Below are 27,005 nucleotides of genomic sequence, written 5' to 3' on the forward strand. Positions count from 1 at the left end.
CATTTACTAACCACCTTCTTTCATGGTATTACCACTTAGGGTTTTGTACAAAGAAACTGTTCTTAGGGATTATATTAGTTTCCTAGGGCTACCATAACAAATTACCACAAACTGAATGGCTTAAAACAACAAAAATGTATTCTTTCACTATTTGGGAAATGTAGTCTTTCACTATTTGGGAGACAGAAGTCCAAAATCAAAGTATTGGCAGGGTTGATTCCTTCTGGAGGCTCTGAAGGAGAAACCATCAATGCCTGTCTCCTAGCTTCTGGTATTTGCTGGCAATCCTTGACATTCTGTGACTTGTAGATACAGCACTCCAGTCTCTGCTTCCATCTTCGCATCACCTTCTTCTCTTCCATCTTCTCTGTTTTCTTCTGCCTCTTATATGGACACTCTCACTGGATTTAGGAACTACCCTAATCTAGGAAGGGCTCATCTTGATTCTCAACTATTTACATCCACAGTGATCCTGTTTCCAAATAAGGTCACATTCTGAGGTTCTGCATGGACATGAATTTTGGGGGGACCCTATTCCTCAGGGATTTACAGTACAATACAGAAACTAAGAGTGTACTTTTGCTGTAGTATAGTGCACATGGGTTGTTTGTTGGTAACCAGCAATCACCTCCCTTACCAGGAACATCCCAGTTTCCTATTGGGGAATTTTTGTCTCTCCCTCTATTGGCAATCTTGGTAAGGATGTAAATTAATATTCCTCACCTCACCGCAACTAAGGAGCCACATGTGACAAACAAAAGGGAAGATAGCTAGACTCCTGGGATGTTTTATTTTTTCAAATTTATATTTCTTTATATTTTAATAACCTTTCAAGATATGCTTTTACTCCATAGTAAATTTCCCTTGATTTTAGCACTAGAAATCTGTGAATGCACAGGGCACATTAGGCAATCTGGACTCTTGGAACCTTTTTTTTTTAAAGATTTTATTTATTTGAGAGAGAGAGAGAGAATGAGCGGGGAAGATGGGCAGAAGGAGAGGGAGAAGCAGACCCGCTGCTGAGCAGGGAGCCCGATGTGGGGCTCGATCCTAGGATCCCAGGATCATGACCTGAGCCAAAGGCAGAAGCTTAACCAGGTGAGCCACTAGGTGCCCCTGCACTTTTGGAACTTTTAATCTTGAGTAGAGGTACACAGGGATGGGAAGTAAAGGGAGTGCATACATTGGAATAGCAGCACCTTGAAAAGATCTCGAAATAGTTCTTGTTGCCTGGACTCCAGGAGCTGTCGTCATTCCTGTTTTGTGTCCAGGCCTGGCCTGCCAGCCTCCCATCTATCCTGTGAGTTCCTGGCTAGCCAGAATCCATTCCTATCATTCTCAACCAAAGAAACTCAATTGTTAAGCTAAGATCCAAGATCTTTTTGGTACTGGTGCAATTTTGCATATTTAGCTCTGAGTTCTGACATGATGAGTTTACTACTACATGAGATACTACCTTCAAAATGTCAGTTTCATCCCAGCCCTACAAATTAGTGTGATTAAAAGACAGCATATTAGCAGTTTTATTAACTTATTTATAACCCACCTGTTCCAAAAGGACTTTATTGTGTTAAATTATCCCACAAAAGTAAAGCAAGAAAAAAATACATTCAAAATAAGTGAAAATGAGACGGAGGAGAATAAAGGTAGAAAAGTGAGATGGAGCCATGAGTGAACCTAATCCATACAATGGTTACCGTGAAGGCCCAGACAATAGGTAGAGGAAAGATGCAATAATATGACAGGGCCCACAGGCTACGGTTGCCATGGCATTTGGCAATAATATTTTCTACTTGAAATAATACCTTCTCAACTTGCATTTCTGTTAAAAGAGCTTGCAGTCTCTCCATATTAAAGTGCAGTCATGAGATAATTAAGCAACTTGCCAAATAGGAACTGCCTAACCAAATGCCAGAAAAGAGGATACACTTGCTTAAAGTCATTATGTTTTCACTTTAAAGATGGTAAAAATATACTGAGACATCTGCTTTCCATTTCTTTTTTTTTTTGTTGTTAATATTACTCAAAATAATTTAAGCTGTGGTGTCTTTTTAAAAATTAATAATTTATCTTGCTTTATATAATATTGGGCCTTGGAAACCTTTATTTTATAAAATAGATTTATTTTTACAAGTTGAAATGTTTAAGTTTAAAGTTTTTTTTTTTTTTTTTTTTAAGTAAGGCCTAGACCCAGTGTGGGTCTTGAACTCATAGTAAGATCAAGAATTATATGGTCGGGGTGCTTGGGTAGTTCAGTTGGTTAAGTGTCTGTCTGCCTTCAGCTCAGGTCAGGATCCCGGGGTCCTGGGATCGAGCCCCACATCGGGCTCCCTGCTCAGTGGGGAGTCTGCTTCTCCCTCTTCCACTCCCCTGGCTTGTGTTCCCTCTCTCGCTATCTCTCTGTCAAATAAATAAATCAAATCTTTAAAAAAATTAAAAATTTTAAAAAAATTTAAAAATAAAGACCCTTAAAAAAAGAAAAAAGAATTACACAGTCTACCAACTGAGGCAGCCAGAGACCCCCAAAACTGAAATGTTTTAAATTTTAAATAGAATAGAGGAACTGGCTATTTAAAAGAACACATATAGTCAATCTTTCTGCAAATCAAACATTACTTTTTTATTTATTATTTTAGTGATGTGGTTTTCACATGTTATAGAAATGTTAGTTCCCCTCTTGCAGTTTTTATAAGGAAGTGCAACCTAGATTTTAAATGCAAACACTGCATAAAGATATTACTCATACATAGTAACATAGTAAACACAATCATAAGATACGGATCTTCATTATTGTAATGAAGATTTTCCCGTTTTAATATTTATTGCATTTTCCCCCCTACCAAACCTTTTCCAAAAAGCATCTGAGGTAACTATTGAATACGTCACAAGTGCCACCTAGTGCTTTCTTTGAAAATAACTTTTTTTTTTTTTAATTTTCAGAAACAACAAAACAAGGTGTAGAAGGCCTGAACTCTCAGGACAGAGTCTGTTTAAATAGCCCTGCTTTCTAAAAAAGTCTGTTTGTTTTCAATCAAAAAAAGCTTTGAAAGAAGAATTTGGAAATTAGTTTCTTTGCTAGTAATCAGATCACCCAATACTGCTTGGTTTTAATTTTGCATAGGTATAGATGGAATTAAGTAAAAGATGCTAAAGAAGGGGAAAATAAATACATTTCATTAAAGAAGTAGCAGCAATATTTTCAAAAAGTGTTTTCTTCCAATTCCCAATGGGAGCTGACATCCCACCAAAGCTCTAATTCCATTTTATGCCTCAAGTCACTCTTATTTCCAGTGGCCCTTATACTTAAGGCATTGAAACATTATCACTATTGGCATCGTACCATCGTCGCCAGCCACACTTACCATCACAACCACTAGCTGAGGGATCATCGTTGTAGGCCCCAGTCAGTGCCAGTGTCAAGGAAACAAACACAAGCTTTAAGCTCCACCATCAGGGAGCCTAATATTCACTTGGAGGGAGGAAGAAGAGGAGGCGGAAAAGTGTGAGTGTAATAAAGAAACAGCGGTACTAATGAAAAGCTATCATCCTTTTTCCAGTTCACAGACCATCTCCGCCCTTTGCCCACTCCTGAGTGTCTGAGTCCTGTAGTTCTCTTTTGAAATGCCTTTCTGATGTGTTCTTTTCCTTCTCTATTGTCTGTTTATTCCTTCACTTCATGCCTGGAAAATTGCAACAGACTTATCCTTTGGTTTCCTGCCTCTCTTACTGCCAGGCTAACATTACTAAAATGCTGCCTTTAACTTTTCATTCTTTTCCTCAAGAACCAGCTATGTCTGTCTGTGCTCACCAGACCATGGGCTTAAATCTCTGAGCCTAGCTTTGAAGGCCTTCTGAAATTTACATGGACTTTATCGGTTGGATATACACTCCAGCGCTAGATTTTTCATCCCAAAGGGCAGGTCTTCTGTTCACTTTGGAACCAAAAGTCAAGCTGAACTTTCATTTCCTTTTTTTAAAAAACTGTGTGGGTTTTTTTCCTGGTATTTCTATTTGCCTTTTTTCCTTTTTTTCTTTTTTTTGGTCTCTTGTGCCATTTGCCTTTATGATAGTTACCCTATCACTTATGATCATTCCTTTCCTCCACACACCTTTTTTTTCCTGATGGCCTCTCTCATGGCTATAAGCATCACAGTCTCCTCCAGTATCTCCTGGTTGTGCTTTCATCTTTTTTTTTTTTTAAGACTTTATTTATTTGTCAGAGAGAGAGAGAGACATAGAGAGTGTGCACAAGCAGGGGGAGTGGCAGGCTGAGGGAGAAGCAGACTCCCCCGCTGAGCAAGGAGCCTGATGCGGGACTCGATCCCAGGACCCTGGGATCATGACCTGAGCCCAAGGCAGATGCTTAACCAGCTAAGCCACCCAGGCATCCCGATGACTGCTTTCATCTTGCTCCACAACAAGTTATATTGGAACTTCCCTTTCTTGCTCTTCGGGCTTATTTCTCTATTTCCTGATCTTCCCCTTTCTTTTGTCCTTGTTTTGCAGAATATTTTCAAGCAACTTTCCAAAAATAAGAACATAACAGGTAATTGTTCCAAGTCCTCGCATGCCTGAAAATGTCTTTTTTCCATCTTCACACTTAATTGTGTTTGGCTAGGTACAATATTCTAGTTTATAACCATGTTACAAAAACTACTTGTGTTTTAGTACCTGGGTTGCTGAAGAGAAGTCTGATGTTAATTTTACTCTTGTTATTTTGTGATGTGGAAGATAAATTGTTCCTATTTCACTGGTATCAAGTCAAATCCTAACAATTCATTTTTCCATAGTGAAACTGAATTCCACAGGTCTGTGCTCTGCTTTTAATGCTTACTAATGAAATTTCAGAGCCTGGCTCTGGAAATACAGTACTTCATAATTTTTTAAAAACTAACAAAGAGATGAAAAGATGTTTCTTCTCTGCTGCAGCAAAGGGAGAGATGACCTTCCTTATGTTAAAACTTGGTCAAAGGAGCCAATGAGATACGGTGTTAAATGTGAACTCTCACAAGGACATTTGTCTTGTTTCCTATGTGATATGAATCTTGCAAAAATATTCACAATTGTTATCAGCTCATTCTGTCCTCTCTAATACAAATCTATTATTGGAATTGTCATTTGAACAAAGGAGTCTTGTAGATGCTAGACATCTTAGAAATTGTTGCCAAGTTATGTGAACATAACTTTTAATGACACTTGTAATTCTGTGTTACTTGCTAAGACTTGTTAAAATGGTCTTATTTGTTGCCCTCGTGCTAATGTTCTAGTCAACACTTATGTTCCCAAGTAGTATAAACATTGTCAGAGTTATTCTGTCAAATCAGGAGAGGATCCTTGGCTCTCTGCTCTTCCTGTTTGCATAATGGACAAATAAAAGTGTACTGTGCTAGAGTACTTCATGTAACAAAGAGTTTAAGTTTTGTCTCATTTACATTTCCACGTGGATATCCAGTTGCTTCAGCACCATGGACCAAAGTGACAATTTCTCAAACCAATAGTAGTTGATTTTATAAGATTTTTCATTTCTAATACCTGAGGGCTATTCAAAACATGTGGCCTTTTCAGTCATTTGCAACATGTATCATTTCAGTGTGCTTCAGGAACTTTGGGAGGGGAAAAGAATATTTGATAACCATATAAAAAGGCAAAGTGGCAGTTCCTTTAATTAAAAAAAAAAATCTTACTTCCCCCTTCAGACATACACCAAGGTCCAGGAGGACAATGTCCCAGAATATTCTTCTAAAGATGGTGAAATTCTTCCTGCCACAACCAAAAGTGTTTCCTGTATTACCGTAGTATTAAAATCTTTACTATATCCATTGTTATATAGAGTAATCAGTTCTAGGACATAGATTAATAGAAAAAAATAATACTGTGGAAAGTAAAATTTCCTCAGATCCATATGAACATCCATATCATCATTGAAAGTGATCAAATAGACAATGGATAAATAGAACAGAATAGAGCCCAGAAATAGAGGATCACTTGACTTATCACAAGGACGCCAAAACATGGTACAGGTTCAGAGGAGGTTTGCATTTTAGAATTGGATAGACATTATCAAATTATGCATCAGAAAACTTACACTAATTTATGCTCTTACTAACATGGTTGAAGAGCACTTCATGGCCTATTCATGTAAATGTTCAAGGACATTTGAAAAGAATGGATATTCTGTTTATTGAGCACAGAGTCCTCTTTCTATGTGTGTATATAATGCAATGCATTCATTATTCAAGCAACAAGTATTTACTGAATGCCTCATATATTTTAGGTACTGCTTGAGGCTCTTGGGATTTGGCTGAAGGCAAAATACCTACTTTCTTGAAGCTTACATTCTTGGGGAGAGGGAGACAGATAATAAATAGAAAAATAATGTAATTTTATATGGTTCTAAATTGCATAAAGGAAAAACCCAGGAAGATACGGGGTCAGAGAGAGACTAAGGATGAGGGCTCTAGTTCACATGGAGAGTCAGGGGAAACCTCTTTGCAGAGGTAACTTGCATGATGAGAAGGAGGAAGCCAAGCAAAATTGGAGGGGAGGGTATGTCCTAGGTAGAAGCTCAGGGAGTGTGAAGGCCTTGGGTCAGGAAAGTGGTTGGTGTGGGAGAGACTCAGAGATGGGCCAGCATGGCTGGAGAGTGTAGGATTGATGCTTAGAGAGGTCGGCAGGGATTAGATCATGCTGGCCTTGTTGCTTATAGCAGGACATCTAGATTTTGTTACATTGTAATGGGAAGCCACAGAAGGGTCTTCAGCACTGATGTGGCATGGTCTGATTCATACTTATAAAAGATAATTTTAATTATTGTGGGGAAATAAATGGGGTGGGTGGGAGAAAGGAAGCAAAAAGACATTTAGTTGTGATCGGAGGGACAGTAGCTTGGGTTAGGTGGTAGGTGGAGAAGTGGCGAATGTGACCAAAATCGGGGTGCATCTGGATGATAGAACAGGACTTGCTGTTGGTTTGGGTGTCACAGTGGGGTGTGGCTAAGGGGAGGAGAGGATCAAGGATGATTCCTAGTTTTGGTGCCTCAACAACCAGGTAAGTGGTGGTGGCACCAGCTGAGATAGAGATGGCTGGGTAGGGAGACAATGGGGGCAGTGGAAGAAAATGGTGTGTGTAAGTGCAGCAACCCAGTGTCCACCAACAGACAAACAGATAAACAAAATGTAGTATCCCCATTCAATGAAATAGTATTCAGCTATGAAAAGGAATGACATACTGATACATGCTACGACATGGCTGAACCTTGAAAACATGCTAAGTGAAAGACACGGAAGGTCATATCTTGTAGGATTCCATTTATATGAAATAGCCAGAATAAGCACATCTGTAGGGTCAGGAAGTAGGTTAGCATTTACCAGAGTGGGGAAAGGGAAACAGGGAGTGACTGCTTAATGGAGGTTTGCATTTGGGGTGACAAAATTAAGTTTTGGAGCTAGACAGTTGAGGTGGTTGCACAACATTGAGAATGTACTAAATGCTGTGGAATTGGTCACTTGCAAATGGTTAATGTGGTAAATGTTGTGTGTAGGTTCCATTGATCATTCATTCTACAAAGATTTTAGGGAGTTGAGTTCCTACCATCCAGGCATTATTTTAAGTGCTGAGATTCGGTGGTGAATGAAGTTTGATGCTGGAATTTTATTTTCCAGTAACTCTTAACTTCTGAATGCTCTTGCAGTATGTAGGCAAAATATTCCCAAATATTTCTGAATATACCAAATGAACCACCACCCCCTTTCCCTTTTTTTTATTATGTTAATCACCGTACATTACATCATTAGTTTTTGATGTAGTATTCCATGATTCATTGTTTGCATATAACACCCAGTGCTTCATGCAGAACGTGCCCTCTTTAATACCCATCACCAGGCTAACCCATCCTCCCACGTCCCTCCCCTCTAGAACCCTCGGTTTGTTTCTCAGAGTCCATCGTCTCTCATGGTTCGTCTCCCCCTCTGATTTCCCCCCCTTCATTCTTCCCTTCCTGCTATCTTCTTCTCCTCCTCCTCCGCCTTCTTCTTCTTCTTTTTAACATATAATGTATTATTTGTTTCAGAGGTACAGATCTGTGATTCAACAGTTTTGCACAATTCACAGCGCTCACCATAGCACATACCCTCCCCAATGTCTATCACCCAGCCACCCCATCCCTCCCACCCCCCACCACTCCAGCAACCCTCAGTTTGTTTCCTGAGATTAAGAATTCCTCATATCAGTGAGGTCATATGATACATGTCTTTCTCTGATTGACTTATTTCGCTCCGCATAATACCCTCCAGTTCCATCCACGTCATTGCAAATGGCAAGATCTCATTCCTTTTGATGGCTGCATAATATTTCATTGTGTATATATACCACATCTTCTTTATCCATTCATCTGTCGATGGGCATCTTGGCTCTTTCCACAGTTTGGCTATTGTGGACATTGCTGCTAGGAACATTGGGGTGCATGTACGCCTTCGGATCCCTACATTTGTATCTTTGGGGTAAATACCCAGTAGTGCAATTGCTGGATCGTATGGTAGCTCTATTTTCACCTTTTTGAGGAACCTCCATACTGTTTTCCAGAGTGGCTGCACCAGCTTGCATTCCCACCAACAGTGTAGGAGGGTTCCCCTTTCTCTGCATCCTCATAAACATCTGTTGTTTCCTGACTTGTTAATTTTAGCCATTCTGACAGGTGTGAGGTGATATGTCATTGAGGTTTTGGTTTGGATTTCCCTGATGCTGAGAGATGTTGAGCACTTTTCCCTGTGTCTGTTGGCCATTTGGATGTCTTCTTTGGAAAAAATGTGGAACACTTCGCGAATTTGCGTGTCATCCTTGCACAGGGGCCATGCTAATCTTCTCTGTATCATTCCAATTTTAGTATATGTGCTGCCGAAGCAAGCACACCATCCCCTTTCTCTTAAGATGAAAATTTTATTCTGATCTTGTTTTCTTTCAGGTCAGGTCTGTCTCTTTGTCTCACATGATGTTTGTTTTCCTTCATGTCTGGTGATCCTGTGTTATACTTTTCTTTTACAAATGAAGAACTAGGCCAATTTTTATAAGTAAGTGGCTTAGATTTTATCTGCTTTTGTGTGAGTGTGCTGACAGGCCTTTCCTCTGAATGCAAGATCTGATATAAATTCTACATAGGTATGTAGGGACTGTCCCCAGGAAGTATTTGCTTAAAGATAAATGGGTGTGGAGCAGGCACATAGGATATTTTTTATCAGTCGGAATTCTTTTTTCTTTTTTTTTTAGATTACAAATTTTTATTTTACTTTATTATTAAAGTATAATTGATATACAGTATTATATTAGTTTCAGGTGTACAACATAGTGATTTGACAATTTTGTGCATTACTCAGTGCTCATCACATAAGTGTAGTCACCATCTATCACTATACAACATTATTACAGTATTATTGACTATATTCCCTGTGCTGTACTTTTCATTTCCATGATTCATTTGTATCATAATTGGAATTTTGTACCTCTTAATTACCTTTATCTATTTCACCCATTCCCCCACCTACCTTCCCTCTGGCCACCACCAGTTTATTCTCTGTTTAATGATTTTAACATGAATACCTTTACTGAATCACATCACTTTAAGTTTACAAATCTAGGGATGCCTGGGTGGCTCAGTCAGTTAAGTGTCTAACGTCGGCTCAGGTCATGATCTCAGGGTCCTGGGATTGAGCCTGTGTCAGGCTCTGCACTCAGGGGAGAGTCTGCTTGTCTCTCTCCCTCTCCTTCTACCCCTCCCCCCACTTGTGCTCTCTCTCCCTTTCTCTCTCTCTCAACTAAATAAATAAAATCCTTAAAAAATAAATTTACAAATCTAGAAGTCATTATATAGTGTTACGAATAAATGATATTTGTATTATATTTATAGGAAACATTCAGAAAGTTGGTGGGTTTTTGTTTTTATTTTTTTGAGAGAGCAAGCGGGGTGGGGAGGGGCAGAGGGAGAGGGAGAGAGAGAGAATCTTAAGCAGGCTTCACGCTCAGCTCTGTGCCTGACACAGAGCTCCATCTCATGAGCCAGAGATCATGACCTGAGCTGAAGCCAAGAGTCAGATGTTTAATCGACTGAGCCACCCAGGCAGCCCCAGAAAGTAAGTTTTTTAATAACTACTTTGAATTTGTTTCTTCCAAATTTCATGTAGATCTCTAGAAATGTATTATCATAAATCAAATTCTAGCTTCAGAAAAGAACATGTTGCCTTAGCTTATCTTTTCTTTAAGTGAAGTATAATTAACATATAATGTTATATTAATTTTCAGGTATACATCATAGTGATTCAGCAATCCTGTACATTACTCAATGCTTACCACATACAGTAAATGTAATCATACAATGTTATTGCAGTATTATTGACTATATTCCCTGTGCTGTACTTTTCATCTTAATAACTTATTTATTTCATAACTAAGGAAGTTTGTACCTCTTAATCACCTTCATCTATTTCACCCACCCTCCACCCTCCTCCCCCCTGGCAACCATCAGTTTGTTTTCTGTATTTAAGAGTCTGTATCAGTCAGAATTCTTGATTATAAGTAACAGAAACTAGCTCTGGATAATTTATACAGCAAAATAATTTATTGGCTGGTTATTGAGTAGCTTGCAGAACTGACTGGAAGGTTGAACATCAGGCTTGGAAAACCAGCAGGAACCAAAGGAGCCACAGGCAAGGACACTCAGCTGGAACAGTCTGGTTAGGTCATCGCTGCCAGCCTTTGTGGGTACCCCTCCAGATTCAGGTTCCAGGTGGGACAACCAGTACTCCAATTGCCAAGCCAGAAAGCAGAGTTATCCGCCAGGTGTCCAGTAACCACATGTGGTAGGCTGAAAAACGGCCCCAATGATGCCCATGGCCTAATCCCTGAAACCTGTGAACATGTTCCCTTACATGGCAAAAGCAATTTTGCAGATGTGATTAAGTTAAATAATTTGAGAAAGGGTGGTTATCTTGATTATCCCTTAAAAGTGGGGAAGCTTTTGCAGATGTGATCAGAGGGAGCTGTGACTATGGAAGAAGAGTCAGAGAGATGCCACACTGCTGTCTTTGAGGATAGAGAAGGGGGCAGGAGTTAAGGAATGTGGTGGAAAAATGCAAAAAACAAATTCTCCCCTTGTCTCCCAAAAGGACTGCTGACACCATGATTTTAGCCTGGGACTTCTGACCTACAGAACTGTAAAATAATGAATTTGTGTTGTTTTAAGCCACTAAGCTTGTGGAAATTTGTTACAACAGCAATAGAAAACCAATACACCACATAGTTGTGGTATTTCCCTGCCATGATGCTACAGTAAGGAAGGCTTTACTCTGGTGGCAGGCCGTGCACATTTTCTTCCTTGCAGAGTTACCTTGTCACCTCCCAACACTTCCTCCTGCCTTTCTGTCTCCTCCCCAGGCCAAACACTACTGATGTTTTCTTTCTGCCACATTTTCTGCAGAGGAAGGCAACGGGCCCCTTGTTCTGGATACAGTTCTTTAGTAAATTATCCTCATGGTTGATACAGAGCCTTTTCTTTACTACTGTAAATGTCCCTCTGATTTTGGAATCTCTCTGGATTTGCTCTTATCTTCCCATTCCCATTTTAATCATTTATTTGGTTCATATTCTGCAACCAGTTTTGGGATGTGATTTTGCTTCATGCTTGTCAATGTTGATTTCATTTAACTTCTATCTTCCAGATAGTTCAAATTTTTCTGATAATAGTATCCTTTCTGGTCTACTAGACTTGTGTGGATTTCTTCTTTAAAAACAACATTTTCCCCCGTCATTGTAAAAAAAATCGGGGAGGAAGAGAACCTGGTCTTACGAGCTCAGTTCACCGTTTTGATCCAATCGTTGCCTGTTATGTAGGTTGATTATTCTGTACTTGGGGCTCAGACAGAATCCAAAAGACTAGAAAGTTCCCTGAGGAGTGGGCTATATAGTCCAGTCTCAGCAGCACGTAGTGATAGAAATGCAGATTCATGATGGGCTAGCCCTAAGGAAATCCAAGAGGGAGCAGACGGAGGCACAGGGACCAGGAGGATCTAGGGGGCACTAGAGAAGCTTCTTAATAGAAAAGGAAAAGACAGGGCGCCTGGGTGGCTCAGTTGGTTAAGCAACTGCCTTCGGCTCAGGTCATGATCCTGGAGTCCCGGGATCGAGTCCTGCATCGGGCTCCCTGCTCGGCGGGGAGTCTGCTTCTCCCTCTGACCCAACCCCCTCTCATGCTCTCTCTCAAATAAATAAATAAAATCTTTAAAAAAAAAAAAAAGAAAAAGAAAAGACAGACCCAGGTTCAAACCCCGATTTGCTCATTGCCAACTGTGTAACCTAGGCAAGTTTAGCCTCTGTGAGCTTCAGTTTCTGCACTTGTAAAATGGGGGACAATGCCATCTATCAGATAGGGTTGCTGTGAGGATTAAACAAAAATAATAATATTGGGTATTTACTGAGTGCTTTTATATGGATTAATCTTGCTTAATCCTCATTATAAAGACTATTATACAGGTCAGGAAACTGAGGAATAGCAAATTTAAGTAAGTTGCTTAAGGCTTTAACCCTTAATTGGCAGAGCAGGGATTTGAACCTGGGCAGTCTGGCTCTGTCCTCTCTGCACCTATACACAATGCTGCCTGGGTGAGGACTGTTGGGCTGAATGCTCTTCTCTGGCTCTTTAAATTCCCTGTGCATTTATAGGGTAGGGAGCCAGATTAATTTTAGGAATTGGGAAGGTATTAAGTCAGTAAGAGGGGACTCAGTGTCCCCAGTAATAGGCAAGCTAGAGCTAGCAGATCTTTGTAAGTTATTGTTTAGTACCTGTGTCTGGTGGCTTATTTGCTTGTATTATTTATTTATTTTGTGGAGATAATATTTACATAACAGTAAAGTGCACATATCTTTAGTGTACAGCTCAATGAATTTTCACATATGTATACACCTGTGTAGTCACCATCCAGATCAGGATATAGAAAGTTTCTAGCTCTCTAAAAGGCTCCCTTGTGCCCACTCCCAGTTAATACCTGGCCAAAGGTAACTGTGGTACTACCCACTATCATTATGGGTGAGTTCAGTCTGTTTCTGAACTTCATGTAAATGGAACGTACAGTTTGTGCTCTCTCATGTCTGGTTTCTTTTACTCATTCTGTTTGGTTTTTATTATGATAAAGAGCCAGGTGCATTGTAAGCCATGAATCTGTGAGCCCATGACCACACTCTGTGGGCAGAGAGCTGAGATCTCCAAATGTGACCCCCAGGGGGCGCGTACACTAGTACAGCGTTCTGTGCATCTCCGTACCAGCTGTGAGGTGTGAGGAAGAAGAGGAAACACCTGCCATGGTAGAGCTGCCATGGGCTCAATGCCTCGTGAAGACTCTCAGGACTCCCTGGACCCCTGGGGTAAACCTTCCGGGTACGCTACAGGTGTAAAGTGAATGCTAGTTCCTTTTCTCTTTCTGGGGTTCCCCATGAGCCAAATTTTAAGATGGGACAACTGCCTTAGTTTGGTTGAGGGTGGCACAGTCTTAGCCCTTTTGTAGCGGTGGTGGCATGGCAAACTTTGAATTGCTCTATACCCTTGCATGCAATAAATGTCCACACCTCCCTCCAGCCTCTGGGGAAGCCATCTTCTCAGGGTAGGGCCCTGTCTGTCCTCCCTGGGAAACACTGCATTCCATCTTCTCCCTTTTTAGGATAATTTCAGCTTCTTTTCTTGAAGACCCCAGAACTCTCAAAGTCCTGGTTGGGGCTTTTTCTAGGATAGCTTTTGAAACACAAAGACGTTCTTAAAGTTCTGACACCTGAGCATAAGACCATTCTGAGTCTCAGAACAAAAAAGCTAGGTTTCCTTCCAAAGAGGGAAAGAAGGGGAAATATCACCTTTTCTTTCTATCAAATAAGCCTCCAACAGAAATAAGAACAGGGCACAAGTGACTACGTCCATAATCCGTCCTGTCCCAACAGCACAGGCTCTTAATCTACCCTCTGTGCCTAACCACGGAGAACTTGGCAAAATTACACATCATCTCAGCCCATTTCTTCAACTACAAGATGGTGCTGATGCCAACCTCACAAGGACATTGTCGTTGGTAAATGGAATTAGCTATTTGAGAGCTTCATACTTAGGGCGTCGATAAGTGTGTTTTCTTTTTGTCTGTAGGAGGAATTGCTTATACGGAAGTATGAATATCTTAAATTGGGTGACCCAGATTACAGGGCTCTGAGATTAGGGAAGTGATGCACTTTGCCAGGTAGGTGGGAAGCAGGGTAGGGCTCACAGAGGCTTTCTTCCCCTCCTCTATGGATCTGAGCAGATAAGTGGTATGACTTAGGAGGTACTGGGTGGTACCATGGTGCTCTCAACAGTAGTGTCTGAACCTGACTGATCATTAGAATTATATGCACAGGATGAAAACATTCCTACCCCAGTCCCTTACTTTCTACCACCCTGGCGGAGGATCTGATTCAGTGGAGCAGGGGGAGATGAAAATGTTTATTAAAGGAAAGTCCCCTGATGAGCAGTAAAGTTTGGAGGCTACTGTTCTAAGATATATTTCTGTCTGAAAGTCCAATAGTTTAAAATATTTCTATATTATCTCAGTGGGGGCATAAAAAGAGGACAGGGAAATTCATGAGTCACCTTGGCTACTCAGAAGGAAAAAAAAACTTTTGTGGAACTGTCTAGATTGAATGAACCTTGTCATGTGCATTGTAGAGCTTGAATTTTTTTTCATGACAAAATTTTCATCAAGGAGGAAGAACAAAACCTACCAGTACCTTGTTTGAGTAATTGGTATCACCCTCATTCCGAAACACTTTTACTAGGCTACACCTTTAATTGGGAGTTTTTATTACATTCAAGTAAATTAGGATGATCAGGCATGCCTGAAACCTTTTCTCTTCTCTGTATCACCTCCTTAGTTTCTGCTATTGAAGACATTTTAATACCTACCTCTCTAAGATGTACCCTCTGAGCATTCTGATGAGAGAAAATATAAGGGTGATAGACCCTTAGGACTGTGAGCTGGTAACTGAGGATGTCTTTCCCAGCTGCTAGATTAGATCAGCCCATGGAGAGTATGGGAATTAGAATTTTGATGGAAGATGGCTTGGGGAGGATGGAACAATCTACCATTCTAGTAATTACCTATTGCTGTAATTGAAAGCTTGATTTGGGAATTTGTAATCGAATTTGGGAGCACTGAAAATTTAGAGGGCAGAATGGAGAAACGCTCAGGGAGGCCAGAGGGAGATGAGCATAGTACAAACCCAGGCAGGGGATGAAGAGTGGCAGAGCCAGAAAGTAAGAAGATCATGGAGGTAGAAAAATACCAAAAAGAGACTGTATTTCCTTCAGCCCCTCATGGGTCTTGCTGGGCAATTCACATCCCAACTTTTCTCTACCTCTGGTCACTCTTTCATGCCTGTCGAAGTGAGAACCAAACTAATTTTTTGTTTTTTTGTTTTTGTTTCTGTTTTGTTTTGTTTTGAGCTGGTTTCAGTATGACTCCAGGAGAAGTCTAGGAGCTGCTTAGATATAGCTAGGAAAATAGCTAAACGTTCCGCCTGCAGTTTTGTCCTGTATTGTTCAGTTGCGTTATTGAGAGCCATGCTTAGGGATCTTTTACAAGCAGTCTGGAGTTTGGACGTGTCTTCGTCACTCATTTTTTTAGGAAGTTTGAATACTGGCCTGTGCTGTTTAGTGTATGTGCATGTGTGGGGGGTGTGTTTTGCCTTTGTTTGTTTGTTTGTTTGTTTTTGGAGGGTTGGGATAATGAAGTCCTGTTGGAGCAAAACAGGCTTATAGCTGTTAAGAGGTTTGATTTTTGGTTTTGCTGTCATTTACAGCAAGCAAACGAAGTTTAAAAATATGTTTCTTGGTTCTTAGTGCATTAGATTTATACCTTCTCAAAATGAACAGAGCCTTCACTGAACATGAGTATACAACTATAAGGCTTTAGATGCCAACTTTAATGTCAATGACACATCACTAGAATTTTATTTATGTCCAAAAATATTTTGTTTAGGACCACATGGGCTAGAATTAACACTCTGTGACCTGCTAACACTATTTCAATGGGATTATGTTGCTTTTGGGGGGAGTACTTAGTTTAGAATGGTCAGGAAGGCTTTTCTCCATTTTCTCATAATAATAATGCAGATAGTGGGAGTACTTACTCCCAGACTGCCATTGTGAGCAAGCCCTGAGACATCCTTGGCAAGACCACTCTGAAGAGGCAGATGGTGTATTCCCAGGGGACCTAGTTGCATGTTGCCGTCGGTCAGTTCCCGCTCTAGGCTGTGAAAGTCCAGTAGAGGTTCAATGGTCCAAATTGTTGACTAAGTTAGGAGAATTGTCTACCTGACCCCTCCTTTTTTCTTCCTTTTACTCTTTTCTCATGTCATTTTTTTAAAAAATGAAATATATAAAAATTGTTATAAAAAAACAGAAAAAAGAGAAATTGTATAATGTATCCCTATGCACACATCACCCAGCTTCCCAGTTATTATTACTCATAACCTGTCTTTTCCCCATTCTCACTCCCTGCTCCCACCAGATTATTTTGAGGCATTGAGGTAAATCTCAGATATCATTATCATTTCTGCTGTAAGTGTGTCAGCATGTGTCTCTAAAAGATATGGACTCTCAAAAAATATAACTATAATACCTTAATCACTCCTAAAAATATTGACAGAAATTCCTTAATCAATATCCAGTCAGGTTTAAATTTCCTCAATCGCTTCTGGATTTTGCTGACTACTCCCCTGTGGTGGTAATTAATAAGTTCCTCTGTTAAGGATACTCCCCGTAAGCTGAGTGTTAGCCAAATTTGAGGATTGACACCAGTGCACCTAGGATGATGAGGTGGAAATGTGGAAAGAGTCCAGGTCCTCAGCAAGTCATTGAGCCACTGAACTGGCCAACCAATAGCAAATGCCACACCTCTGGACTTCTTGTCGTGTGAGGTTGTAAATTTAACCCATTTTTAGTTGATCATTTGCCGCTATAAACAACTGATACACCAGTTACAGTCAAATGAATCTTCTATGTTTCGGTTTTCTATTTAAAGTCCTAATGTAGAAAGAAAAAAAAGTGATACACCTGGAACTAAAATGATGATACAGATAGCTCAAAACATTGAATGGTTAAAATAAACTTATGATGTCATATTTTAAGGAAAATCAGCTTTTGCTAGGATATAAGTTGAAAAAGCACACAACAACTTAAAAGTAGAGATGGAAGCCTAGAAACTTCTATATTGGTAATAGGAATTGGAGTTAAAATATTTTCCAAGGATTATTCTCCAAGTACATGACTAAGAGTTGACTTTGAGAGTTGGCAACAAAGGGAAGCTTTTCTCTTATTACATTATCCGGAACATAACATTCTTATTAAGTAGGAGAATTGGAATTTCTGAATCTCCTCCTTTGCAACAAAACAATTCCCAAGTTTCAAATTGAATGCACAAGATGGGAAGGCAGAGTGATGAGGGTTTAATTAAAAACAATAGTATGATACTTGAATTCCGTTGAAGCAGCAGTTATAGAACTGAGCACGTAAAGGACAGCTCACAGTCTGTCCTGTGCTTGCCCCTAGTTCTTGTACTTTGCGTTCCCAGACTGTGTTGTTTGGAAGCAAAGCTTCATTGTTTTTTGGTAAGTAGATTACACCTTTGTCCGTGCAGACAAGGTGCTGACAGCAAGTGGTTCCAGGAAACCCTCCTGTAACAAACGCTCTTTGTTTTGTGTGAGGAAGCTCTGGCTTATAAATGGATGACATCAGTCGGCTTCCCATCCACTCCTCTGGATCCCTCAATGTACAGAGACTCATTGTTAATGACTTTCACTCTGAACAGCTGCTGGCTTCATTTACTGTGAAGATGGTGATCATACATCCCAGATTTTAAGTAATCTGTTCTGTTTTCAGACCATGTGTCAGGCTATCCGCCCTAGTGTTTGATTAAAAAAATATCATCACTTTCAGTATGGCACAACCCCTTCTAACTTCTCTGCCCACTTGGAGCTTTTCCCCACATGTCTTATTGTTTTGGCTACCTGTTTAGGTGGTGTCCCTTCTCCTTTGCCCAATAAGCAAAATTCCCACATGTGTCTTCAATGGAAATATCCTCTTTTTAGGGACCCTGCCTAGAAGGGATTTCAACTCAGTCCATACTAAAATTAGTAAGGCAGGAGCCTACCTCTCTGTGGAAAGCTGCCTGATCACTAATTCTGAGTTAAATGTTTATCACCAGAATAAAGATCAAAGCCTTTAAAAAATGCACAAGGTAATGCATTTCAGCAGGTGAACATAATTTACCTGGGAAGAGTCACTGAAAGGAAGAAGTCAGGGTTAGGGTTCAGTCTTAGAGCTTAGATAACAGCAAAGAGCAACTTCAGAGCCCACCAGGGCACTGTCTGCAGGTAGGGACCAGGCGATGGACTCACTGTTTACTTTGACAATGTGGCTTGGAGAACATGCTAGAATCTCTGGTGTCTTCTATGACTTTAATGCATGAACCAGGTACACCACAGGTGCTTAGGAGATAGTTGCTGAACTGCATCGACAAGTATAACCTTTACTTGGATTTACTATGTTTGCTATACCAGATAAAAGCATTTGCAACCATCTTTTCTAGTTCAGGGTATCAAAGCATTCCTGAAATGCCACAAAGAATGTTTGTACTTGATAGTTTTTCAGGGAGGTAGAGCTTTGATTTTCCTGATTTTTTTTTTTTTTTTACCTGACTTTGTAGCGAGATTAGAAATAAAATTTAGGAGAGGACAGACAATCCTTGGGTGTAAGGAGATTGGTGATGGCTTGGGACAGCTGAATAAATAACATTTATTTATCTGACTCCCTGGGCCTTACCCAAGCCTTTTTACAACTACCAGGTGTTTTATAGACACATTTTTCCATGAAGTAGTCAAACTGTAAACAGAGTGAATCCTGACATCATGTCTTCAAAAAGACAGAGATGGAGGAGAAGAGAAGAAGCACCACCACAATTTTCCTAATAGAAATATCTTTTGTTTTTGTCTTTGGAAGCACAGGACCAAGGGTGTGAGGTTAGATTTGGGGCTGTGGACTGTCATATGGCCATAGCCCTGCTTTCAGCCCACCCTGATTATGGGTTCTGTGTAGGTATGTCCTGTGTGTCAAGGTGGTGCTCTGGGAGGAAACTGCACCCATGCACTCCAAGCACCATCCCACAGCGTTTTGTACGTACGATGGTAGGTGCTCAGTAAATGTTTCTCGGGTAAATAAAGCATCGTGTAGTGTTTAACAATATTTGCGAACAATCTAGCTTCTCCTTCATATTCATAAGTTTCTTGGGTCAAGAATTAAATTTTATGCACCCAACTATCTCTTGGTGCAAAGACGTATGCACTAGTAAGTGTTTGTGTCTGAGTGAGTAGAGGAAGGGCCACATTCATGAATACCTCAGGAGCCTGTGTGTTAACCCCCATGCCACATCAGCAGCATTGCCTCCTTAGCAACAGAAAAGTTCTCCCAATTCCCTTCAAGGTCTCGCAGATTCATGGTAAGACTTGGAAAAGGACCTGAGAGACTTTTAGGCCAGACTCTTTATTTCATAAATGAAAAAATCAGGTTTGGAGAGATGGAGCAACTTTCCCAAGGTCATATAGCCAGTCTTTGGCAAAGTCAAGAAAAAATTTGAGTCCCCTGAAAGCGCTTTTTCTTTCTGAAGTATTTTATTTTATTTTTAAAAAAATATTATTTTTTTTTCTAAGAGAGAGCATGCACATGTACGAGCAAGCAGTGTGGAGGGGCAGAGGGAAAGGGAGAGAATCTTAAGCAGGCTCCACACAGCATGGAGCCCAGCATGGGGCTCGATCTCATGACCCTGAGATCATGACCTGAGCCAAAATCAAGAGCCTGACGTTGGATGTCAGACGCTTAACTGACTGAGACTCCTAGGCTCTACCCTTTCTGAAGTATTTTAAAGTTTTATCTAAAAGATATTCATTTCTGGGCTATATATATATGTCCTCAAATAGTTGTTATCATCAATTATTCCTCAAGAAAACTCTAAAAGCTTTTAGCTAGTTATTTCCCATATGACACATTTCAAGATGTTAAATAAGAAGTTCTCACTGAGGCATCAAGATAAAATATATGACAAGCAAAAGAAAGAAGCCATAAAAGGATAGAGATCTTCAGAAGGAGTATCCAGAAAGTGGTAACATGACTCAAATCCTTTGCCTACATTCAAGGTAGAAAGAGAGGCTCAATACATAGCACCTTCTTCTGTTGGTTCTGAACAAATTGGGAAACAAAATGAAAGGTAGCAGATCGAGGCCAAAATCTCTCCTTTGTTACTACAAGACACCGAGCTGGAGGCTAGGGCTTAGTGTGGCACCAAGTGCAGCTGCTCACCGAACCCCAGGGTGACCTTCTGGGCAGAACAGATACATGCCTGAGGGGAAGACCAGCGCCAGAGGAAGGGGGGCCAGGCTAAGCTTTCCCAGGGAGTGAATAGCATCAGTAAGTGGCACCGGGGTGTTACTGCTACTGCAGGACTCTTCACACACATGGGGAACAGCTGTTCCCCATAACAAAATATCAGGGGGTTGAGGATTGGGAGGAAGAGGTGTGAAGAGGGTTTTTCTGGAGGGCAGTCTAAAAGCCCCTCTCACCCCAAAGTTGCTTTCTCACTGAAAAGTCTTCATTCAGAGAGCTTTACACACATCTCCTGCAGCTTGGAGTAGACTTGTGACTGAGTGGGCCAGCACTGGGGGATGGGGAAGGGAGGGGGAAGGGGGAAAAAAGGGTAGGGAGAGGGGGAGGGGGAGGTGCTGGGAAGAGAGGGGAGGAGGAGGGAAGGGTAGGGAGGAGGGAGAGGGAAAGAGAAGAAGGGAGGAAAGGGCAAAGAAACTTAGCTCCTGTCCAATAGGGCCACCTAGAGGAGCTCTTCGGCTTCAACAGGGAGCGGCAGGAGTTGTGATGTGGAGCTGGAGTTTCAGCTGATGAACGAACTTCAGGTGAGAGGTCCCCAGCATGGGGGATGGTGGGTCTCTGAGGCACTGAGAGAGCACCCCAGACCAAGGAGAGGCAGCTTTCAGTTTCACAGCCTAGCTCAGAAAGAGAGAAGCTACCCTAAGAGATGATCAGTCAAGGAAGAACTTTTCTCCCTCTTCCCCTGCTTACTTCTCTTCCCTCTGCCTGCCTTGATCCAGGAACAAACCATGGCTAGTGAAATGGCGGCAGAGAGCTGGAAACACTAGGTGGAGGTAAGGAACAGATGGACCCTGCCCCCTCCTCCAGCTTCTTGGCTGGAGAAGGCCCCAGAGGGGTGAAGGGAAAAGTGTCACCTTTATTTATTTATTTTTAAAATTTTATTTGAGAGAGAGAGAAAATGAGCAGGGGAGGGGCAGAGGGAAAAGCAGACTCCCCGCTGAGCAGGGAGCCCAATGCAGGACTCAATCCCAGGACCCCAGGATCATGACCTGAGCCGAAGGCAGATGCTTGACTGAGTCACCCAGGTGTCCTAAAAAGTGTCACCTTTCAATCTGATTCTAGGAGCTGATTATTCTACAAGACTGGATATTCTAACTTCTTAATTGGGGTTGTGTTGGAGACTTAAAGTGGCTGTAGGATTTTTTATTACCAAAGAATGATTAAAAACAAGTCCTGGGATTATGGAGGTTTTCACGCAGGGGCAGGGGACCAACTTGCCCCCACTGAGTAATTCTAAAAGAGACAGTGGGAATCAAAACAAAGTTGTGGTCCAGTTTGAGTAGGTTCGTCTTCAAATTGAATAGCCTGTTGACTTGACTTTGTTGGGTTTTATTTCTCTAGCCCACCAACATGGGCTCGTTTGTAGTATCTCTACATTTATTAAGCATGCTGACTAAACCAGTATTGGGGACATTAAGAACACTGGAAACTCCCAACTGAGCAAAGGCCAAATGCCCCTGATGGCATTGCTACGTCATCCCCCCCCCCCCCCCCGGTGGCATGGTGCATGCACAGCAACTCCTGGGCTCCTGCTGCAAGTTAGGATAAATGCATTCTACTCAGTAACGGTTGTCTTCCTGTGAGCTCTCTTCTCAATGCCCTCCCCCAGCAAATGGCACTGTTAATTACATCTGTTGGTGAGTAAACCAAATGAAATCTGTTAAAAGTTCCATCCAGTCCTGCCCAAAGCCAGGCAGGCAGAGGAGGCCAACTTGAGTTTCCATCACCATCTCCCGACACCCTTTTGTTATTTGATCAGAATAGTTTCCCTCTGTAAGACATCAGTGACTCCCAAGGCTGCTTTAAGAAGTTTATTTATTATACGTGAAGTGATTGAAAACTGCCAATCACAAATCTGGCAATCCCCTCTCATGAGCTTAAAGACCGTTCTGATTACGATAATTACATTTTTATGAATATCCTACCTAGAGAGTAACAATTTTACTATGTCAGACTCCACCATACAAAGATGCATCAGTTTCATCTGCAATGAAAAATAGAGCCTAATAGCACAGTTACACGATAGTCAAACATCAAGATGCAACATAAGTACTTCAACTGAAAGAATTCTGATCATTATTTAACCTTGAGATGATGATTAAGGGTGAAGGCTTGTCAGCTTTCATGAATTATTTTTTCATGATTTTTTGCTGTTTTGATTTGATTTTTAAGATGCCATAATTAACACTTATTAACATTTGGATTTCACCCCCACTCCCCCCCCCCATGTTATTGTGGGCAAGGCAACAATGGCAATAACAACAAAAGATTAGTGGATATGATTAATGGTCAAAGAAAGAGTATTGGGAAATCACAAGACATAATTATGTTTCAGGTACCACAGTGCCATGCCAACTGGTTTTCTGTTTAGTTAAGTTTCCTAAACCGTGGTGCAAGTAATGGACATAGTATTTAGATTTGATGCTATATGTGCATATTAGTTTAATGCAGAGAAATGTGTTCCATTATTACAGATAGTGATCAGGGTCAGTTAAAACTGTATTTAAAATTGGCAAAAAATAAAAAATAAAATAAATGTGTGGTGCAAGAACCAATACGGTAAAGCATCACAAGAAGCCTGTTAGAGGGAAGCCTGGGTGGCTCAGTTGGTTGGGCGACTGCCCTTGGCTCGGGTCATGATCCTGGAGTCCCGGGATCGAGTCCCACATTGGGCTCCCTGCTCAGCGAGGAGCCTGCTTCTCCCTCTGACCCTCCCCCCTCTCATGTACTCTCTCTCTCTCATTCTCGCTCTCTCAAATAAATAAATCTTTAAAAAAAAAAAAGCCTGTTAGAACAGCAGATTCTCAGGCCATCCCATAGTCTTGTTGAAACAGAATACCTAGCAGTGGGGCACAGGACCCTGTCTCCGTATCACCTGGATTCTCTGAGGTTTGAAACCACTGTTCTAGCATGTTGTAACTATTCCCACTGGCTACAGTGAGACATTGGCGTGTTGGAGGCTGCAAGCCCAGCATCAGTGTAGGCATTCCTCCCCTTCACTTCAGGGGTATGTGCTCCAGGGGAGTTTAAGTGAACAGGCTGTTTTGGTCGAGTCCCTGAGTCCAGGGGTTCCTCTTAAGTGGCTTTTATCCTCTCTTTCAATCTCCTGAGGTCACAAGCCATAGTGTCTTCCCATTAGCAGTCATAATTGTTAGTTCATCCTCCCTGATAGAAGAGATGTTTATGATACCTTTTATAATGTCAGAAGATTTCCATCACCCTGAATCCTTGCTGATCTTTCTTCTGTGCTACAGCCATTTCCCTAAAGTCACCTTGAGCTACTTAAAAAAATTTAGCATCCAACATAGCGCTCTTTTGTATATCTTGATGGCATTACCTGTACTATCATCTTTTGATAGCACTCTGGATCAAAATTATGAACCTGAAGTCACCAGAAAGTTGCATGGAGAGAGGCCACACATTGCAAGCATATTTAATTCAAGAAAACACAGTAGAACATACATTTAGTAAGGAGTGCTGATGCTCACTGGCCAGGACTATGCAGTGTTGTGGTTAACACAGTTCTTCTGTGGCTGAGGCCATAAAGCTGCTCTTAGGAGGGAAATGTATCACCGAGTTTTGTAATAGACTAGCTAGCTAGCTAGCTAATTTTCTACGAAAAATATTTTATTTTATTAAAGTATTTTAGAGACAAATAGCATTCTGATGAATCAGTATTCATGGGGTAGTGTAAGTGGAGTTATTTAGTATGACAAAAAGTGGATGCCATCTTATGATTTCATCTTCATACACACACACACACACACACACACACACACACACACACACACACACACATATAGGGAAACCTTAGAACAGAGATTCTGAATCTGGAATGTGCATCAGAATGACCTTGAAGCTTGTTAAAAATACAAATTCTCAAGCTCGGTTCAGTAATACATGTCCTGAAATGTACATGTCCGAAAGTGACACAGAGAAGATTGGCATGGTCCCCGTGCAAGGGTGACATGCATATTTGTCAAGTGTTCCATATTGAAAAAAAATTCCTGGGATCCAAGGAATTTTTGGGAAGGTCTGAGGTGGAGCCCAGGGACCCGTATTTAACAAGCACTCCATAAGTGCTTCAGTGGTCTGGAACTTTCATTTTGGGGAACACTGCAAATCTAACTCAGAAGATGGGAAAACACATGTGAGTGTGAGGCAGTAAAGGCTCAACCACAGGAGTGCTACCTTCTTTGGGTCCTTGTGATGCATGACTTCAGGCTTTTGAGCAGGACGTGTATTCCGCCTAGTTCTAACATCATTTGTATATTTGCCTCCAGCCCCAAAGGACTGTGAGCGCCCTGAAACATGGGAATTAGGTGGAACTGACCTTCGCATCTTCAGCTGGACTCTCCCCATGCCTTCTCATTCCTGAGAAAGTGCTCAATAATATTGTCAGATGAATGAAGACAAGAAAGGTAAAAATGCAGTTTGAAGAGTGTGACTGAGATAGTCTGGAGGGGTAGTCTTGGCTCCTTCACCCGTGGTCAGACCTTGGGGTCACTTCCTCCCTCGGTGTCTCAGCCCCCCATTTGCAACATGGGAGATCAGTCTCTCTCTCCTTCATGGGGCTGCCGCGGGGTACAGTTGAGGGCCTGTCCGTGAAAATGCTTTGAAATTCCAGAGCCACTTACTTCACTTCTTTTGAACATGGCTCCTGTTGTGCTCTAACTTTATTTCCCCTATGAATGAGGGCTAGGTTGTATGACTGAGGCAAAGAACACAATGTTTACTTCTGGCCCTTGTGGGAAAGCAAATTCTATGATTTGTAATTTAAAAGAATCACACAACTCTACCAACTTCAAGAGTAAAAAATAAATTCAATACTAAAAATTTACAATATGAATGGAGGAAATACCCCACAAATAATGAGCAGTAGAAAGGAAGGGAGATACACTGGGAAGCAAATTAACCATTCCCATTGCAGTTTAGGACTTCCAGAAACCTGTGTTTAGTGAAATGATGTCTGAATTTTAGTGACTCCACTGAAATCACCTGAAAAGGTAGCAAGTGTCTGATAAGATGAGCTGGAAAGTACATGTACATCCTTTTAAAAACGTGACCACCCCTCCAGCTGTAAAGAACCAAAGAACCGAAGGAAATTAGATCACTTATAAGCAGCAGTGTGCCCCAGGTGGTAAATAGTGGGCCTGGGACTAGAGCAAGTCCACAGCTCAATGAGGAAAATAAAGGCAGTGTACTAAGTTTTCCATGAAGCTATGTCTATTTAACTGAGCCTACTATCCTTTACTCTAAGATTAGGTCTCCCCTTGTTTTGGCTTATTAAAATGTCCTTGTTTTTATGAAATGTTAGTATTTTTTTTTAAACTGGCAAACGGGAAGTTGACAATATTATGACTTCCCATTCAAATTTATTTACTCAATCTCGAGTTTGAATTCTGGATCCATTCAAGGCAAGTGGCTTGAGGCAAATTTCTAATCCATTCAGGCCTTGATTTCTCCACCTGTAAAGTCACAAAGATTAACAATAACATATGCAATAATATTTGCAAAGACCTTAGCACAATTTGTAGTACATAGTAGATGATTAAGAGTTGGTGGTAGTTACATGAAAAATGAAACAATAATTATGTTGTCATCTAGATAAGTAATTTAGGTAACAGGTCTTATGTTTACCCTACTATATTAGATATGTTTTTCCATTTTTCTTTGGTGGTCCCATTTGGGAACCTATCCATGCCTTTGCCCTAAGAGTAATCTAAGCAGGAAGCACCAAGGGAGAATTTTCCTTTCATACACACAGCCAACCAGCTTGTGTTGGTGGTGAGGAGCATTCTAGAACCAGTGGCAGAGTGGGGTTGTGCCTACTGGCTGAAGTTCTTGTTGGATCTAGAATCCAGACCCTTGGTTCTAGGACTAGTACTTCCTATTATAGAATATGTATCTTTCATATTTCCGAAGCCTAATAAATCGTAGTCACTCAATCAGTGTTTTTTGATTATTTGAAAGAATAAATGTAAAAATGCACCTTTGGGGCTGCAATAGCTCCATAAAGCATTAGGGTTTTCCAGTCGTCTGCTGCTATTTGTTTCAGGTACCTATTTTAAATAGATTGTATTTCGACAGGTGACCTTTAACTTGATTGCTTGGAGACAGAAAACAGGAAAAGGCTGGGAGTTTCTCATGACTAAAACACATTTATGTTGATGGATATGCCAGGTGTTCTGGCAGGCGTCTTCCTGGTCAAGATTTAAGCTAAATTTGAGCTCGATGTCTGATAATGTCCAGACTTGTTTCCCAGGCCCCTCAGGGGGCAAACATGTTATATGGGTGGGTCACACTGTGGGGCCTTTAACTGACTCTAACACAATGTGGGCAAGAGTGACTGAGCTGAACTATTTTAGAACTATCTGTAGGCCCCTCTGGGAGTACAAAGGAGCAAACACTTTTGCTGTCTTATATTGGTCTGGGATTCTCCTGTCACTCTTATGGAAAGCTGGTGACTTAGGAAAGTTTTTAAGATACCTACTTTGGTTGGTTTCTGTATCAGAAGATA

At 41.0% G+C, this 27,005-nt stretch overlaps 2 non-coding genes across 2 annotated transcripts; one reads left to right on the top strand and one right to left on the bottom strand.

The window, feature by feature from the left end:
• Nucleotides 1-8,798: 8,798 nt before the first annotated feature.
• Nucleotides 8,799-8,905, bottom strand: LOC113921085. The gene has a single exon (XR_003519493.1). It is a non-coding gene; the product is annotated as a U6 spliceosomal RNA (small nuclear RNA).
• A 15,469-nt stretch (nt 8,906-24,374) lies between these two features.
• On the top strand, nt 24,375-24,483 carry LOC113921172. Its single transcript, XR_003519568.1, has one exon. It is a non-coding gene; the product is annotated as a U6 spliceosomal RNA (small nuclear RNA).
• Nucleotides 24,484-27,005: the final 2,522 nt, after the last annotated feature.

This window comes from Zalophus californianus, chromosome 3 (genome assembly GCF_009762305.2).
Source record: "Zalophus californianus isolate mZalCal1 chromosome 3, mZalCal1.pri.v2, whole genome shotgun sequence".
Classification (NCBI taxonomy): Eukaryota; Metazoa; Chordata; class Mammalia; order Carnivora; family Otariidae; genus Zalophus; species Zalophus californianus.